Raw genomic sequence first — 12,112 nt, 5'->3', positions numbered from 1 at the left:
GTGTCAGAAGACAGGATACTGGGCTAGATGGACCCTTGGTCTGACCCAGTATGGCCGTTCTTATGCTCTTATGAATTTTAGAGCACAAAGTATAGGCCTTTTCACTGAGTTTTTACAGTTTGAACTATAAATATCAGCTTCCCTGAACTCACTACATAAATGTTAAAAGAACACACTGATGGATAAGTAGCTTCTTGAGAATTCTTATGCATTTTTACCCCCAACAAACGCTAAGAATGGGGACATGGGGGCAAAAAACTGGAGAAAGATACAATCCAATGTTGTTAATAAAGATAGTTTTCTCCCTCCCTCTCCGCCCCCAAGAGAGAGGTATTCAATCAAGAGTCGAGTGAAGAAGAGTAGTAGTGGTTTCCAAGGAAACTTAACATGCCTCTCTGCAAACACAAATGTATCCTGAGGTTTAAGGAACAATTTTACCCTTTGAAACATGAAGTTCATCAACTCAAATATGGACAGCGCTGGTCCTAGCCATGTGCAGAGTGTGTGCTGCACTGGGACATATATTTGAGGTCCCCAACTGATGTATTGAGGGAACTTGCCTAGGGTGAGCACTGACCGGAAGAGAGGGCTTGATCCAAAGCCTGTGGAAGTCAATGGGAATATGACAAAGGTAGCACTCATTCAATGGATCTTCCTGGAGTTATTAGTAATCTGGCATACAAAGGTAGACAGTGGCATGAAATATATTCTTTCTGCTCCCACTTGCCAGGAAACTGTGTCTCCTCCTGTTATATGTAGATCTGGCCACAATTATCCAGGTGTTCATCAGCTTCCAAATGGGCTATTAGAACTCATTGCAGCTGGGGCTGAAGATGGAGTAACAGAAATTCTGTCAGGGCCAAGACATGGGAGGTTAGCGTGTCCTGGTCAGCTGCTAAATTGCAATCCAGAGACAAGTACAGGGTTAGGAGGGAGCTGGATCAGAATGCCAGGAAGTCCGAGTCAGGCATTAAGTTGTAGGCAGATAGCGGGGTTGGAGTCAAGCTGGGTCAGGATACCAGGAAGTCAGGGTCAGGCACCAGGTTACAGACAGCAATCAAATACCAAAGTCAAGGACAAACGAGGATCAAAGTCCAGGCTCTATCACAAGCAGGATCTGGAGCAGAGCAAGCAGGAAGTCTGTGTTGTTTCTCAGACAGCTTCCCCAGCATGGCTTCCTGGTTTATATACCACTATTGGCCAATCAGTGGGTTATGAAGGGCTGCCACACAGGCCCTGAGGGGCGGTACTGCCTGCCAAGTCAAGCTTTACAGTGTCTTCCCTGATGGTGAGGCAGCGGCATCAGTGGTTCAGAATCTCTGTGGTCCCATGTTTGAATCTTACAGATTCTTACAAAGTCTGACTTCTGCAGATTGCTGCAACTCTCCTTCTCTACAGGAAAAATTGAAGAGACCACATCATTCTGGAGCTTTGCACTCTCCATGAACTCCCAGTTCATTTCCATTGCCAATTGAACAGCATGGACTAAGGCTGGGATTGTCAAAGTCATTTAAGGACATTAGGGATGCACTAGCATGTGTTTAAGAGCTTTCCCAAATTAGACCCTAAATCTTTAGGGCCCTCAATGTGTTTACATCTGATTACATAGCAGAACCTTGTACCATTCACAACATACCTTCACAGCTGTGTTCATCACAGACAATGCAGCACAGAGAGCCTAGAATGAAATTCATGAAAGTCAGGGACAAGGTGTCATCAGCTGAAGGTCCCTCATTATGGAATAATCCACAAGAAGAGAGAAGACTGAACCCACACCTGGCTATTTTCTATGACCATTGCAAAATTCACTTTTGGCAAACGTCTCCCCACATTACCAAATAGAAGGAATTATAACAGCTAAGGAAAAGAAGCAGAGAAAAACAAAACAACCCCCACCCCAAATCTGGAATAGATGGAGAGCAGAGTCTGCTGTAGATAACTCTATGGATATCATAATTATTGTATTTGGTGTTCAGCGTCTACAGCGATGGGTGCCCCGGATACAAAAAATGGAGAGGGAAATAAAGGGGAAAGAGTACCCAGCAAATAAATGATAACTCTGCCAATTCCATTTTAAACTGTCCCTCTAGAAATGATCCATTAGCAGCCACTCTGTAAATAGAGAAGAGAATGGAAACCTAGAAACATTAAGGCATGTTGTTTCCTTGATGCATGAAGAACTCACATTAACTTTAATGGAAATTACCCCGTGTCTTGCAGAGAGAATACACTTAATATTTAAATTAACTTTATGGCAGATGCTAAGTATAAAGAGAGTTGCCCAGGAACTCATGATGTGAACTAATCTCAGTTTCCTTTATTTATTTTCCCTATGTCCTCTACTAGCTGATTGCTTACCTAGGAGGAAGGATCTCAATGTTCTTTCTTATATACTGGTATTTATTTTCTGTATGCCAGAAGATAAAGCAATATTCACTTTTCTTTAAGGACAGGGGCCTGATCCAAAGCCTACTGAAGTAAACAGACAGTTTCCTAGCATATGGAGGCTGAGGATAAAGAATAAAGGGCAATTAGGACCACACAGCGGGACACCTTTTTCAGCAACATATGCGGAACAGAAGAAAGCAATACCGAAGGGCAAGATGATTCAAAGTCTTCCAGTGTTGTTTTTTGTTAGAACATAATGGCAGCCTTTTCAAAAACAAGATAGGAATTTCACGGCTAAGACTACTACAATACAATTGATAAAATATCTAGTGCAACAATTTTCTAGTTTAGGAAAACTAAAACCTTAAAATGTTCTCATTTACAAACTAGTCCCTTTCCCAATGCATCCTGAACCCAAGCCTTGTGTTCTGTGTCCAGAAATCTTTTCCTATTGAATTATGTCTGCAGAGGACATCTTTCTGGTACATTTGTATGGAACAAAAGATGGAAAAATAATGTAGATGATCATTTTTACCTCATCAAGGTATTTAGTCAATTAACACGCAGCTCCTACTTATTGCACATACAACTTGTTTTAATTGTACTTTCAATAAATGTTAATTGTCTACCATTGTCATGTAAATGTAGCTGACTTTTTAAACAGAGTTATCATTTATTTGCTGGGTACCATCACAATTTTGTATGTATTTATCTCAATTTTTAAAGTACTTTTGTTTTATTCTCCTTCAATATGGCTTTAAAGCCTGCAGATGTAAAGCATGATATCTGCTGTACACAAATAGTTAATAGTTTATATATTCCAATGTAATGTTCAATATATGTGGGTCATCAGAATACTCACACAGGTTATTCCATTGCCTTAACTGGGAATTTGTCAGGTAAGGAATTTCTGATCAATGGGAGTAAAGGGATTACAATCTGGCCCTATATTAATAGTCACTTTCACTGTACCTATTGATCCTTGTTTTATATGGACTTAATTTTCTGGACAAATCCTGCCGCTCTTGCTCATGAGAGTTGTTCCAATGAATTCAGAGAGCTACTTGTATACGTAAGGCAAACAGGGTGTGGCAATTTCTGTTTTCTACGTGGAAACATACATGGTCTAGAAGATGTAGCTTCATTACAACTTCCTCCCACTTTTATATTTCTTACATGGATGTAAAATTGAATGCAATCTCTTGCGGTTACTTTGTTCTTATTTAGTCATAGGATTGGTTAGTTAAATTTCAATAAAATGATTGGTTCAGGTATAGCTAAGCAGAACTCAAGTTTTACTATATAGTCTACAATCAGGAAGTAAGGGGGGGAAATGGGAACAGGGAATGGGGGTAAGGGAATTGGAATTATGTTTCGCTAAGGGGGGAATGGGAACAGGGACACAGGCCCTTAGGCTCTGAGGTGTCAGAGCTGGGAAGGGGGACACTAAGGAAGGAAATTGGAATCATTGCTTGCTGGAAGTTCACCCCAATAAATATCTAATTGTTTGCACCTTCAGCTTTGTGTAGACTGGGAGGGAGGGAGAAAGGGATCGCGCTCAAGTGACAGCTCAGCAAGAAAGGGGCAGATCCCCCTCTACAGCAGAGCAGGCTGGAGAAGATGTGTATCGATCTCACTACTTCTCCCATGCTCTTCCAGTTGAGCTAACTTCCCCAACCTGTCTCCAGTCTCCCAGCCACCGCCAGGGGGAGAAGGGCTGTGGACGAACAGTTCTTGCAACATCTGATGAACCTCCAGGTGCTTTTTGCATCGGAGCCCGCACCAGGGGAACACCTTGAGAAGCTTCCTGTGGGTTGCCTAGTTCAGCTGGTCAGACTGTGGCACTAAGGAAGCCAAGATGGTGCAAAGGAGCCCCTAGGGAGGATAGCTTTTGATTTTTGGCCTGACTGCTATGGACAGCAAGGACAAAAGTGAGCTCCCTGGCCAGCCGGCCGACCCACCAGGAGCCCTGAGTCAACTGCTTGGAGAATGTGGGCATTGATCCCACTATTTCTCGCATACAAAGCAAGCGCTCTACCGCTTGAGCTAATTCCCCACAGCTGGCTTGACTGCCAGGCACCAGGCAAAAAAGGCCAGGGCTCCGTGGCCCTAACCAGAACACAGCCTGAGATGAGGGGGCTACCCAGAGTTGGAGAAGAGGCCCGAGTCCCTGCCACGCGCCTCGGCACAAACACCAACGCTTCCGCCCTGGAGTGTGTCGGGGGGTGAGACTTGCCCCTGGAACAAGCACCAAATTTAAGAGGACAACACAGGGATAGACCACTCGATTGCTTGCTCTGGCCATTGCCTCTGAAGCACCTGGCATCGGCTACTGTCAAAAGACATGATACTGGGCTAGATGGACCACTGGTCTCACCCATGAGGGCCATTCTTATCTTCACCACTTTCCCCAACCCAAGCAAAGCCAGGAGCAGGCCCAGCTCAGGAACTCCAGCTGGGCTCACACAGGCTCCCTGGCCCCTGGCACAGCATACAGCAAAACGACCCTCCCTCCTGGAGTGGAAATTACACCTCAGCTCCAGTACAGACATACTCGTAGTCAGTATTCACATTCTGGAATGTCTTCTTAATGTTTCATCCTTGATTGAACAGCCTGGGCCACATTAATATTTCATTTAAAGTAGATTCAATTTTGAGTAATTTATCATGTCAAATCTTTTTCTGTAAACCAGCTACTTCATTTTCCATGAAGTCAAACACCCGATTTAGAAATAACACTGGAGAGGTATTTATAACAATTTAGGATTTTCAACACAGTCAATCAGCAAGATCGCATTGAGCTTCCGAAGGGCTGCACTCCTATGGATCAAACCAACTGCAGGTTTCTAGTTTAGTTTAGTCTAGTGATGTCTCTATGGGTATATTTACACTGCAGTAAAAAGACCCACAGCTGACTTGGTTCTGCTGAATCAGGTTCATGGCTCTCTGGCTGTGGAACTAAAAACTTGCAGTGTAGGTGCTTGGGCTGGAGCTCAGGCACTGAGACCCTGCAATGAGAGAGGGGCTCAAAACCTGGGCTCCAGCCCAAGCAGCCTGAGCCCAATCTGCCAACCGGGGCCACTTGTGGGTGTTCCGTGGGCGTTTTATTGCAGTGTAGACATGCTCTAAAGCTTCTTGTATCTCATCATTGTGATAGCTGAACACCTTCCAGTAGTGTATTAAGAGATGAGATTAACATCTGTCATGTGTGGTTTGTTCTCCCTTATCCTCACCCCAAGGGGACAGTTATAAGTAGAATGTTTTAGATTGGTAGGTTTGTATATTGGTATTGTGTGTGTGTGTTTGCAGAGGGATTGGGACAATGCCTCACTTTTATAAAAATGCCCACTCATCTTCTTCAGCTGGTTAATCCAAACACTTATTTGAATTTTTATTATATAATCCTGTTTTACATGATGTATAGGAAGACTACAGAATGTTTGATGGAAGAAAAAGAGTATGAAACAAACTTTTCTCTACTTAATAAGAACAGTTAGCTAAATTAATACTAAATCTTTCTAAAATGTCAAAACTGAGAGTGAGCTTTCATTTTCTGCATGTGCGTTAGAATATATCCCTGTGCACTTATACTATTCATATCACATTTCTCATTCCTTTTAATGATTCAAATGTTTCTTTAATTGAAAAATAGCTCCAGTGCAGCAATAGTACCAGAGATTTTTACTTTAAATATTTAAATTAATTTTAAATTAATAACTAGCTGAGGGCCCATTCACATGGCAGGGTATAATTAATAAATGATGTGCTGACTGAGTTTGTTCTCCATGGTCCTAATCCTGCAAACACATAGGAGATGAATTTACAGCATTTGGCTGGTTCCACTGAGTTGAATATTGCTCACATGCATAGATACTCACATACCTAAGTTTCAGAGTAGCAGCCATGTTAGTCTGTATCCGCAAAAAGAACAGGAGTACTTGTGGCACCTTAGAGACTAACAAATTTATTAGAGCATAAGCTTTCGTGGGCTACAGCCCACTTCTTCTTCTTCGTGGGCTGTAGCCCACGAAAGCTTATGCTCTAATAAATCTGTTAGTCTCTAAGGTGCCACAAGTACTCCTGTTCTTTTTGCCGATACATAAGTGTTTGTGAAATGGGAATATATGCAGCCAGATTTCTACACCCAAAACACAGAGATTGTTGGGGAACAGTTGTATCTTTGTTGGTGTATCTTGCTACCTCCTTAACGCCAGTTTGGGTGTCGATATCCTCAGTTCATAGCAACTGTCAAAAAATTCAACTGTCTTCAACAGAAGAAGGGAATGGAATGAGGGAGTTGACAGGCAATACTGTTTGTTAGAGAGACATAGTGGGTGAGGCAATACCTTTTATTGGACCAACTTCCATTGGAGAGATAGACAAGCTTTCGAGCCACACAGAGCTCTTCTTTGGGTCTGGGAAAAGGTACTCCAATGTCACAGCAAAATGCAAGGTGGAACAGGTTGTTTAGCATATGTAATTAGCACATATTGTAAGGGACATATTCAAGGTAGAGTGGCATGTTAACACCCCTCCAGTTATAGGACAAAAAGAGGGGATTAGTGGGTTACAGATTGTTGTAGTAAGCCATAAATCCAGTGTCTCTATTCAGGCCATGATTTTTAAGTGTCTATCAGAGTAATGAATTTAAGCTCTCAGGCTCGTCTTTTGAAAGTGTTGTGCAGGTTTCCTCTGAGGATGAGGACTGATAGGTCAGATATAGAGTGATCACTTTGTGAAAAGTGTTCACCCATACGTAGGGCCCTACCAAATTCATGGTCCAGTTTGGTCAATTTCATGGTCATAGGATTTTAAAAATCATGTTTCATGATTTCAGCTATTTAAATCTGAAATGTCATGGTGTTGTAACTGTAGGGGTCCTGACCGAAAAAGGAATTGTCTGGCTGTGTGTGGGGGGGGTCACAATGTTATTGTGGAGGGAGGGGTGTGGTATTGCTACCCTTACTTCTGTGCTGCTGCTGGTGGCAGCGCTGCCTTCAGAGCTGAGCAGCTGGAGAGCGGCGGCTGCTGGCCGGGAGCCCAGCTCTGAAGGCAGTGCCACCGCCAGCAGCAGCGCACAAGTAATCCTGGCATGATATGGTATTGCCACCCTTACTACTGCGTTGTTGCCTGCAGAGTTGGGCCTCAGTCAGCGGCTGCCACTCTCTGGCTGACCAGCTCTGAAGGCAGCGCAGAAGGAAGTGTGGCAATACCATGACGCCTCCAAAATAACCTAGTGACTCCTTGCAACTCCCTTTTGGGCCAGGACCTCCAATTTGAGAAATGCTGGTCTCCCCTGTGAAATCTGTATAATATAGGGTAAAAAGCACACAAAAGACCAGATTTCATGGTCTGTGATGCATTTTTCATGACCGTGAATTTGGTAGGGCCCTACCCATAGGTGATGTAGTGTTGTGTTTTAGACTTTTATCATTTTCCTGAGTGAGTTCATTTGAGAGCATAGTGATTGTCTGGTTTCACCAACATGGTCGTTATTGGGGCATTTAGTGCACTGGATGAGGTCTACCACATGTTTAGAATCCATGGATCTTTAAAAGTGTGTTGTGCAGGGGGGTATTGATCAGTATAGATGTGTACAAGTTTTGCATCTGTTGTTCTGGAACGTCCTGGTCTGTAGGGAGCTTGTTTCTGATGATGAGCTTGGAGAGGTGGGGGTTGTTTAAATAGGGTTACCATAAGTCCGGATTTTCCCGGACATGTCTGGCTTTTTGGTCCTCAAATCCCTGTCCAGGAGGAAATTCCAAAATGCCGGGCATGTCTGGGAAAATAGGGAGGGGTCGTGGGGCTTGGATCCAGGCTGGAGCCGCTGGGGCCGGAGCCGGAGCCGCTTAGCCGGAACCAGGGCCCGAGCCGGGCCGGAGCCGCTGGGACCGGGGCTAGGGGTGCTTGGCTCCGGCCAGAGCCACTCGGCCAGGGCTGGTGCCCAGGGGCCCGAGCTGAGCTGTAGTCGCCGGGGCCGGAGCTGGGGCGGGCCGGAGCTGCTCGGCTGGAACCGGGACCGACGCCCCAGGGCCCGAGCTGAGCCGGGCCGGAGGCGCTGGGGCCAGAGCCACTTGGCCGGGGGGGCCGGACTGGGCCGCGCCTCCTCACGCCCCACCGCCACCGCTCCAGCCCCAGCTTACCTGCTGCCTGCCTGTTTCAGGCTTCCCGCAAACATTTGATTCGCCGGAAGCAGGGGAGGGGGAGGTGCAGGGGGCGGAGCATTCAGGGGAGGGGCGGAGTTGGGGCGGGGATTTTGGAGAAGGGATGGAGTTGGGGTGGGGCCGGGGGCGGGGAAAGGGCAGAGTTGGGGTGGGGCCGGGGCCCCGTGGAGTGTCCTCTTTTTGTTTTTTTTTTAAATATGGTAACCCTAGTTTAAAGGCCAAAAGATAGGGTTCAGGAAGATTTCCCTCACGATGGGGTCCCCATCGAGTATGGGTTGTTTAATGATCCCCCTTATGCATTCCAGTGTGGAGTGGTAGGTGACAACTAGGGATATGGGGAAAGGGTTATTTCTTTATTAAGCAAGTTCTCTCAGGGTATTTGGGTGCTAATTTCATGAGGTGATCTCCTTCTCTGGGGAGCGTAGTTGTTTGATGAAGGTGGTTTTAAGTGTATTAAGGTGGATATCCCAGACTTGCTTCTTGGAGCATATTTTGTGGTATCTGAGTGCCTGGGTGTAGATAACATTTTGTGGTGTGTTTTGGGTGGTTATTAGATCTGTGAAGAACAGTGTGGTGATCTGTGGGTTTCTTGAATATGGTTGTCTGTATACAGATATTGTTTCACTGTTAAAGCTGATTGTGGTGTCCAGGAAGTTGATACCAGTATGGGAGCATTCCAGAGAAAGGAGTGGTGATTGTTGAAGTTGTGGTGGAAATCTATGAGGGAAGTTTAAGCTGTTTGTCCAGAGGAAGAAAATATCATTGATTTTATGTTGCATTTGTCCAGAAATTCTTCAAAGTGGCCCATTAAGAGGCTGCCACATTGGAGTTCCCATGCTTTGGACAAGGTGTTTGTTGCTGAATGTAAAATTGTTATGGGTGAGAATGAAATGAATGAATCTGGTGATGTGTTTGGAATAGAAAGCTGATGAGGGATGTTGCTGTATAGGAAAGTGACATCCATGGTGGCTTTGTGGTTTATTACAACAAGCTGTAACCCACTAATCCCCTCTTTCTGTCCTAGGACTGCAGAGATGTTACATGTTCCTTACAACATGAGCTAACTATTTATGCTAAACAGTCTGTTTCACTTTGCATTTAGCTGTGACTCTAGAAATACCTTTCCCAGACCTGAAGAAGAGCTCTGTGTGGCTCAAAAGCTTGTCTCTCTCACCCACAGAATTTGATTCAATAAAAGATATTACCTCACTCACCTTGTCTCTCTCATATCTTGGGACCAACTCAACTATACTACATAATACCACTTGTTAACTCCCGTGCTGCTGGGAGGAATGACTGGACAGGAGATGCCAAAATACCACAAACACCTTGAAGGAGGATTTATTAAAAAAAAAAATCTGGTTTAACTAAGCCTGATGCTAACCATGAGCAGGCTTAGTGAACTATAATGAGTTACCTTTTTTTTTTTTAAAAAAAAAGTGCTTTCACCTGGAAAGAATTAGAGTCTTGATTGGAAACAGATCTAAGATTTTATACTGAAATAAAGCAACGAATTAAAGTGACTGTATGAAGTCAGACCTATAGAATTTTGTTATTTACAGCTGAAGTCACTGAAGAGACAATTTCTGAGTAAGTTTCTCCTATTCTTCATGTCAAATAGAAGAATTGTAATGCCAGCAAATTAATTATTGATGTTCCCCAATCAGTTGTCTCAGCGCAAGAAACCTCCATTTTGGGGCAATTATGCACAATTATTTCATTGCAGCTTTGATTCCTATTTCCAAATCCATTAGTAAGGAAACCCTCCTAATAAAAGGTCAGATGATTTATATTTTACAGAAACTGTAGTTCATAATCAGTTATAGTTTATAAATTAAAAAACAAACAAGCAAAGGGAGCTAGAAATCACCCCCACTTCTGGACCTCCTGCCCCCCACATTGCATTTTATCTACATGACTATCCGGCCCATATTCATTTTTTTTCTTGACTCTCATTGGCTGAAATAACATCCTGTAATAGCTTTGTTCCATTGCTTGGGGGAAAAAATGAGGCAATATCGATTGCAGCTATGTAGGTACGCCATTCAAATTTTCACCACTATTTCATTGACTTTTTTATCGTTGTAGCAAGATTTTACAATTCTTGCCTTCAAAACCTGCTGCTTTTTATGGTATAATACATACACATCCTTTGCAAAAATGAATCCTTTTTTAGGAGGCTATAATTACAAACTTCCTCCCACAAATATACATTTGAATTCCAATCCTACAGCATGTACAATGCACTAGCCCCTTTGCATAGGTGTCAATGACTATACATAGTGCAAGGCAGTGGAGAATCAGACCCATTGTGCTTATTTTAAATGATGGATCAACCTATATCATTTAGGTTTTCATTTTAATTTAGGAAATTTCTATACAATTTTCCCCTCCACATCCCAGAATATAAGAGATGTAGCAGTTTCATCATCCCCTATTCACCTTGTTTCAAACACACTTACTAATTTTAAGAGTGTGCTGAGCTTATATTTTTTCTTCAATTAATTCATAAATGGAAGAGTGTAAAGGTCTGATCCAAAGTCTGTTGAAAAGGGAAAGATTCCCGTTGACTTTAATGGGCACTGAATCAGGCCCCAAAGAATGAGAGGTACAACAAAGGCTTCTAGAAAAAGAATCAGAGGTAAAATTTGCTCACTTTGGGGGAGTGGGGTAGGGGAGGGAAATAACACTGTTCATAATCATACTGCATGCACTATACTCTGTTCTCAGCTATTGTTTAATATTCCCTGCAGACAGACTACAGCCCTTAGCATTTATTGGAACCGTTTGCTGGAGCCAGAGTCATTCACTTTAACTACAACTCTGATACCTGGCCATTTGGGAAGAATGAATCTCCAGCTCAGGGGAGAATGTGAAGATTTCTGCAATCTTTAGCTTAAAAAAAAAAAGTCATTATAGGATAAGGAATAATGCAAAGCTCTGTCTGTTTTAAGCAGGCACAACAATTTAAGGGATAATAAGGATAAATAAATTCACTTTTATATTTCTTGCCTCTCCCTAAATTGCATTAGAACGATATGCAGGCATTTGAAAGAAAATGAAATAAAGCATTTTTAAAATACTTAATGTAATCACCTTGATATTTATCTTCATCTTAATTCCTAGCACATTAATGAAAAAAAAGTATTTGAAGACACGAATCCATTGGATAGTGAAAAAGATAAGTGGCATCCACTGTATCTGTGTCAAATGCCCCATTTTTATTCACTATGGGTGGTCAATGTATTTACTGATAATTAGCAGACAGTAACATATAAGGTGATTCTGTTTTTTCCTATTCTAGGTATGGTGGAAACAGTGATTTCATTGGTATCAAGGAATAAATAGTGACTTTTTAATGGTGTTTACTATGGATTACAATGTTGAAGTCAATGGGCATAATTTGCAACAGATTACAGGATACATCATTAAAATGAACATTCATCAAGTATTTACCACACTGGAGTATACGATTTACTGCACTGCTTTCGATACTAGGTGAAGAGGAAAGATTATGGTTCCTTTGATATCATGGTATCATGACTGAAGGCAATTGCTGC

The sequence above is a fragment of the Chrysemys picta genome, chromosome 5, assembly GCF_011386835.1.
Source record: "Chrysemys picta bellii isolate R12L10 chromosome 5, ASM1138683v2, whole genome shotgun sequence".
Taxonomy (NCBI): Eukaryota; Metazoa; Chordata; order Testudines; family Emydidae; genus Chrysemys; species Chrysemys picta.
Note: the sequence above shows the minus strand (reverse complement) of the source record.